Here is an 8,101-nt window from a genome sequence, read left to right on the forward strand (position 1 = left end):
TGCTCTTTCTCATCCCAAAAATTTGCATGTATTTGTTGTAATGACGGATGCAGTCTTTTACACCCACGTCCCTTGTGCCCAGTGCTCATAACTCAGTACAATGTTTCACCGCACACTGACTTCCCTCCCTCCTTTCCTTCCCTTCTGTCAGGCTGTTCCTGATGGCCAAGATGACCCCCTGACCCTCATGCAGCAAGCTGTTACTCCATTTTTCACAGTCCTAGAAAAACATTCCATTTTTGTAATTCCCAGAGGAAGGGAATGAGTTATAATAATGGAGGGAAGGGAGAAAAAGCTGCCATTTGTTTCCACCTCTGGATGTTTTGGTTGCAAAGAGGGTGGTTTTGGTATTATTAGGAAAGGATGTTGTGCTATTCTTAGGTCTCAAAACAGGAGAAAGCTAAACAATTTCCATTTTTGTTTCCATGTTTACAGATATAGGAGACTATCTGTCTCATTCCTCTGGGCATGGAAACTGGTTAATAAAACACATTTTCATTTGGGGATTAAGGTGGAGCTTTGGATTAGAATAAAATGCACTCTAGTCTCTTCTGAGGCTCATTTGCCTGTATCACTTGCAATTACATATTAAAGGATCTCACAGTGAGCACAGCAGCCAGGCTGAAGCCAGCAGACCCAGTGGGTGCACAGACCACTCAGTTGCTACCAGAGGACTATAGGGTGCCAGGGTCGCTTGCACAGATCTGTGCTCCTCAGCTACTTGGGACACCTCTGTATTTCACCATTAATGAGCACAGAGGACCATAATGAGCTGGTAATTCAGTTTTAGTTTACCTCATGTGGGTATACCTTTATAGCAGTGAAAGGAAAGGGTAGCTAAATAGCAGATGCAGCTACATGGTATGTGCTACAGGTAAATGCCAACGTGATGTCCTACAGTCACAGTTAGCCATGGCATTTCATCTCTATTGCACTAACATGGATGAACAGCATTCTTCACAGTTTAATATTGGATCTATTTGAGGATGAGGCCCTGAAAGGTGACTATTTTGCTTTATACTAGTGGAGCGCAGATGAATCTGAAATGTAGATCAGCTCCTACCATTTTATAAGGTAAAAAGTTCAAAATTTTTCTCCCTTTTTCCATTCCGCCTCGCATAGATTAAAATTTCATTCATCAGTTACAAATCATCAAGGACAGACTTGAAGCCAGGTTTATTTGACTGCTGTCAAAGAGACATGCTGTTACTTACACCTACTGTACTGCTAATGGCATACCCCATGCATAGGAATCTGCTGACAAAGGATCTGCAGCTGGGAACAATCAGATATCACTGTCACATCCAAGCAGCTGTAACACTACCTCTCTCAGGAGAAATAGGTACTATGGTGTTATTTGATTCAGGAAGCCAACCCTGCTTTGGCTGGTTCTGCATTAAAAAGAAATAAATTGTAAGGTTTTTCAAATGTCTCTGAGAAAGAAGTTATCAGATAGACGAGGAAAGATAAAATGTCCTAATACAAAAAGAAGGAAGTGAGACAAAGTAACAAAGCAAAGACCTTCCAAACTTTTTCTGTTATGCTTATCTACATGGTTGTTTTTTTCTCAATTCTAGACTATTTTCTAGAAAGAGTCACCTGCAAGTACATTTGGCCAGCCGAATTTAAAGCCACTATGGTTATGATGCTTAAAACATTTGCTTTACACTGATATGTTAGCTTATGCCAGAAGGAACCATTTAAAATTAGTAGTAAGATTTTATTTATGAAGAAATCATTGTATAAATAAAAATACAAAGGATAAACTTAAAGAAATAGCCCAGAGACAAAGAACAAATCAGTTCACCAGTGTCTTAGGTCTTGACTTCTCAAAATGAAAACGAATGCTGTTGCTTTGAAGCAACAAAACAAGCAAAGCTAAATTAACAAAATTCTGCTACTCAACACTGTGTTCATAATAAAGTCTTGAGATGACATGATCTTGTTATAGTTTTTGGAAAGAATCATGGTTTCTATCCATAATAGCTGGGTAACAGGATGAATTTTGTCAGGCCGTTTACATTTCTCAAGGCAGATGGTATTCACTTACATTAGATTTTTTCTACCATACAATCACTGAATCACAGAATCATAAAACATCCCGAGTAGGAAGGGATGCATAAGGGTCACTGAGTTCAACTCCTGGCTCCACACAGAACCACTCAAAATCGAATCCTTTGTCTGAGAGCATTGCTCAAATGCTTCTTGAGCTCTGGCAGCCTGGGGCCATGATCACTGCCCTGGGGAGCCTGTTCCAGGGCCCAGACACGAACCTCTGGTTGAAGAACCTTTTCATAACCCCCAGTCCGACATGGCTCCATGCCATTCCCTTGGGTTCTGTTGCTGTCACCAGAGAGCAGAGTTCAGCACTGCCCATCCACTCTCCTCATGAGGAGCTGCAGGTTGCCATGAGGCCTCCTCTCGTCTTCTCTGGGCTGAACAAACTGAGGGACCTCAGCCATTGCTCTGACATGATGTCCTCCAGACCCTTCACCATCTTCCTTCTCTGGACATTCTCTAATAATTTCCTTTTTGTACTGTGGTCCCTAAAACTGCACACAGTACTTGAGATGAGGCTGCACGAGTGCAGTGTAGAGTATGACAACCTTGTCCCTTGACCAACTGTCAGTGCCATGCTTGATGCTCCCCAGAATATGGTTGGCTTTCCTAGCTGCCTGGGCTCACTGCTGATTCGTGTTCAACTGGCTGTCAGACAAGACCCCCAAATCCCCTTCAGCAGGACTGCTTTTCTGCATATCATTCTCTAGTCCGTATGTATAGCCAGGGTTGTCCCTTCCCGGGTGCAGAATCTGGCACTTGCTCTTGTTAAACTGCATGTAGTTGGTGATTGCCTTGTTCTCTAATTTGTCTAGCTTTCTCTCCCAGGCTAGTGTGAACATAACAGAGTGACACAAAACCTTCCTCTTCAGTTAAGTTTAGCATGTGGTTGAGTCAAACTGCTTAGAGATTAATTAAAAGGGTGTCCCCATCATTAGCCTTGGCCTGGAGATTATTTTATGCTAATAAATTCCATACATTGCATATTATGTCTAACCAGGGTTTGTTTTCCCTGGATTGTAGTATCAATTTGTAGCAAAGTATTTAACAGCACCTGCTACTAACATTAAGATGAGGTTGTGCATATCACTTAAAGACACATATATATGTATGCAAACCATTCAAACGAGACCACAATCTACCTGAAATAATACTGAAGCAACAAAATTGAGGTAGTGTATGGGTGAAATATTTAGATCTTAAAAATTATTATTTTTTTCTCTGTATGTAAAACATTTGTATGCTTGGCAAGGGCTTTAGTAATACTACACCTGTTGCCCTGGTTCTGATACCTACATGGTTATGTATTTACCACATGGTATGTGCTTTATAAGACAATTCTGCCAATGTTCAGCTTCTTTTTACAGTAAACAAATTTATTGGACTATACACATTGTGCGTGAAAATTCATTCTCTAAGGATTACATTGTGTTACGTTGCCAGAAACTGATCTATTTCCAGTACATTTGAGGACTTTCCACAATTGGAAAACAAACTGTGGGTGTGAGATAAACAGAGAGAGAAAGAAAGCCTATAGCTGTTAAAATTTCCACTAATAGGTCTGACAGCTGGAAGTAAATATGCCTGCAATAGCAAAGAGCATTGCAAAGAATATTACACATGTAACCCCACTGATTTGATGACAAAAATTGACACCACGAGTAAGCACCATATTATATAATACATATATAAATTTCTTCAAAACAGCTTTTCCAAGAGAACTGAAAGAAACTGTAAGTTGAGATGCAATGTGATTGTGCTGTCACCTGAGGGTTCAAATTCTTGAGACGGCTTTGTTCTAGGTCCCATCTATTTAGATTTTGGGCGCAACTTTTGGGTTGAGACAGAAATTAAAAATAAAACTCATTCCTTGGCCACCCAACATAAAAATCACCTGGAATTAATAAGTGCCTTCCTCTTTGACTTACCTTTTCCCTTGTAGCTATATTTCTGCTGCTGCAGCTGCTCAGGACTGCCTCAGCCATTGCACCCAGGTGCATTCCCTCTGCCCCATGCAGGGATCAGGAGGTCTGACAGAGCAGCCCCTGACCTGTGCATGCTTAGCAGCTCAAGCACTCAGCCAAGAAAGACAAGCCCTGGGATCCAGTCCGTGAACCCAGTACTAGTTCGATTCACTTCTTTTGTTTCCAGCTCATGTCTGGTTTCTGTCTTCGTTCCCGGAACCATTCACACATTTTTACATTGAGTAGATATTGAAATAAAACAAATTACTTTCTTCCATTTTATAACCCCCAGATTTAGATTCTGGTGATTAAGTCTCCCTTCATAGAAGAAGCAAAATGTGCATTTGTCACTTCTTTGGCTGAGGATGGGATTGAATTCTGGCCCATTGCTTTCTAAATACATACACTCACTAAGAGGATATGTTAAGGGTGGAGGGCACCACTTTCTATTGCTCAACCATCAGTATCTCAGGAAAAAGAGCACACTGGCTCTTTCAAAAAGCATTTTATTGTGTCTGCACTCGGTTTCTAAATCCTGAACAGGAATAATCTCTCCCAGTCCCTGAGTCTCACATTCCAACAGTGAGGAAGGATATGCTTTCAGTCCCAACTTCTGCACAGCATTTTTAAAGAGGTGTAGATAGTCTTTTCTCCACCTTTATTTTTTCTATACTGTGATTCCTATGCCATCTGAATCCTCAAAGTTTAATTCTGGGTTGTTTGTTCATATTGGTTTTAAGCCACCTGAAAGCAAGTGCCAGGTTGGTAAGAATGGGTAAACTTAGCAAAAAGTGGACAGCATGATCTGTCTGGGCAAGGAGCGTGACTTGAAGGCAAGAAGGGCACTACAGAGTTGAAGCGCTGAAGCCTTGCTGCCAAGACTTGGAAGAAGATGCTGGCAAGAATTAAAACATCTACGTAAACACTTGGATTTAATAAGACGAAAGTGAGCCATATGAACTGTTCTGTTTGATCTTGATTATTATCCCAACATTATAGAAATATAGAGCTGGACAAGACTTCCAGACACAGTATGGTAATTCTAATTTATCATTCTTATCCATTAGAAGAGTCAGTATGGATGCCTTTCTGATTTGCTTTTAAAGATATACAGTAATTGAAACAACACACCCATCTCACACATTTCATACTTTTTATCCTACCTTATTTCTAGGGATTTCTTCATATCAGTTAACCTGAATCTCTTTGTAGCTGAAATGCCTGACACATTGCTTTTGTCTGTGAACCCAGAAAACAGATTTTTCCTTATTTCTTCTCAGAGTAATGTGAAACAGTTCTTACTTTCTTAGAGACTGTTATGATGTCTTTCCTCAATTTTCTGTTCTCTAGTCAAAACAAGCCAAACTTTGGGTAGTAAATCAGACTCTCAGATCAGTCTCTTTGGTCATCCTCAAGTGTTGTGTCTAAAGCTGACATGTTTTTGTAGCTAAGGCTGTACTAATACTGAATTGACTGAATGATTACGTCACATTTCTTATTTTTGTTTATGTATTTCAATATGCTGTTTGTCTTTCCTACAAGACTTTTTTCATAAAGCACTGCAAATGGCTTATTTTACAGCTTATGTTTCTGCAGCTGGTGATTTTCACAAGTGTAAAGCTTTGTTTGTTTGCTTGTTTGTTTGTTACTTTTTCTTTCTTATGTTCTATTTTTTTTTCAGTCTGCCTTCTCATAATTTTCTTATCTCATTCTTTCAGAATTAGCTGTAAATTTTGCAAGTCTTTTTTCCCATCATCTAAGTCCCCATAAAAATATCAAGCAGTTATAGAACAAGAAGTAAACCACTGCAAATTATGTAGCCTTCTATTTTGCTGGCCCTGAAGTTACTGATATATATCAATGATAAAATGACAAATAGGAATGATAGCCTGAACTCTGAAAGTTAGGAGGCTTGAGGAATACTGCATTCCTAGGAAAAATGCAGCCTCTGTAAGGATAAACTTCATATGAAACTGCAGAAGTGGGGAAGAATCTCTGAGGAATTCCTATCTGACCTTAAATTAATGAGAACCATGTTAACTGAGGCAATTTGACAGACTGAATTTTCACAAATCAGATAGTAATTGGAATTAAAGATATAAAACTGTAGAAAATGTTCTGGAAGATGCAGACTTAAGCACATGCAAAGCTTATGTCAGTGTGCATTAGCCTGCAGTAATCACTTAGAAGAGCATGAAAACACTGGAAGGAAAGCAAGAGGTGCGTACATGAGGCAGATTGCATGGTGGAACAGTAATCTGGAAGATGTATGCCATAAAGCAGAAATACTCAGAAGAAGCAACAAAAATCTGCAAAAGCAAGGTGTACAAAAAATACAAATATATAGACTCAAAAGATGTCCAGTTTTTGTAAAATATAAGAACAGTGAGAAATTAAACAACTTCAGAAAAGTTTACCACCAAGAATAAGAGAAGCAGAAGCAGGAAAACACAAAGAAAATACATTACCAGAGTGTGCAAAAGACAATTCAGAATGGAGCAAAAAAGAAAACTATACAAAAACTTTGAATGTCATCATCACATCTTTCTTCACTGGTCTAAAAATTAATTTTATCTTCTAAGCTAGAAGCCCAATCACCATCTACAAGCAGTGGTAAGAAATAGATATCTGCAGAAAAATACATAAAATAGAGAAGATGAATAAGAAAAAAATATTCTTTCTAGCAAATGTCAATGACAGAATCTGGACAGAATCTGGAATCCAGTGCAGAAACAGATGAGCAATGCAACCATCTTCCAAGTACTTAAATGCAGAAGTAGCAGAAGTGGAACTGTGCTTTGTAATTACAAGATTTTCAGTTATGGAGGAGCTTTTAATACATATATAACCCTTAACACTTACACAAGCAGGAAGCTGTTAAACTGTGGTGGCTGGATGGAGAGCAGGTCCAAGGCGGGAGATAGAGAAGGCTGATCCTTCTTTTAGGATTTAATGTGTCACATTGGGTTTTTACATAAACAAGCTACACTCTGTTGTAGATCCTCCGACATTCAGTTGACATCTTAGGCTAGCTGAAATTAGGCTAATAACTTCAGGTGAATCAATACCTTTTGTACCTGAAGCCCAAAGAGGTGGAGCGTCCTTCTCTGGAGTTATTCAAGACCTGTCTGGATGCCTATCTGTGTGACCTGCTGTAGGGAGCCTGCTTTAGCAGACGGTTGGACTTACTGATCTCTGGAGATCCCTTCCAAACCTGCAATTCTTTGATTCTTTGTGTTCAGGGCATTTTCAGTACTACTCTGCATAAAATCTGTCTAAAGCATCAAGCTGACAAGCCTGTAAAGCTGTAGGTTTGGTTTGGTTGTGGTTGGACTTGATGATCTTGAAGGTCTTTTCCAACCTGAGCAACTACATGATTCTATGATTCTAGGTCCAATGATGCTGTTAATGATGCTGCGGAAATTATAGTATTTCATTTTATGAGTTACCTTTCCACTTAGTACAATATTCATCAGTTTGTATCATATGTGAAAGGTTCTATATAGGTGAAATTAGGCTGCCTATTTTTAAACACAGAAAATATTTGTTCATTTCCAATATATTATTCTGGTGATTTCTTTTGTAAAATACCAAATGACTTAAAACAAATACAAGAAAATCACTGAGATATTCTCCTAGGCCAATAAAAAGAAATTCACTTGGAAAAGGTTGTCATGCTGTTATGTGATTTTTCTTACTGGACGAGGAGGCTGAAGCAAAGAAAGTTAATTGGTCATATTCCTTCTTTTCAATGGATGAAGCCAGTATTGTTTACCCAGTATCTTCACTGACAGGAAGATAGCAGTCATTTTTGAATCATACATGAAAACTTGCAAGAATTTGAAGCACTTATAGTTCATATATATAGGATTTATGTGTATGTATTTACACATGGTCTGGAAATTGACTTTTAACAATGAGATGTTAAGCCCCCACAGTATGATCAGTAGAATTCATAACACTGCTCAGTCTAAAAATATTTCTGTTATTTTTTTGGATGTCTAGCAACAGAAATGCATCCAAGATACTCTGTACTACTGGAAAATGAAGTTTTACTTTGTGTTTATAGATCGGAAGAT

This window comes from Meleagris gallopavo, chromosome 1, assembly GCF_000146605.3.
Source record: "Meleagris gallopavo isolate NT-WF06-2002-E0010 breed Aviagen turkey brand Nicholas breeding stock chromosome 1, Turkey_5.1, whole genome shotgun sequence".
NCBI lineage: Eukaryota > Metazoa > Chordata > Aves > Galliformes > Phasianidae > Meleagris > Meleagris gallopavo.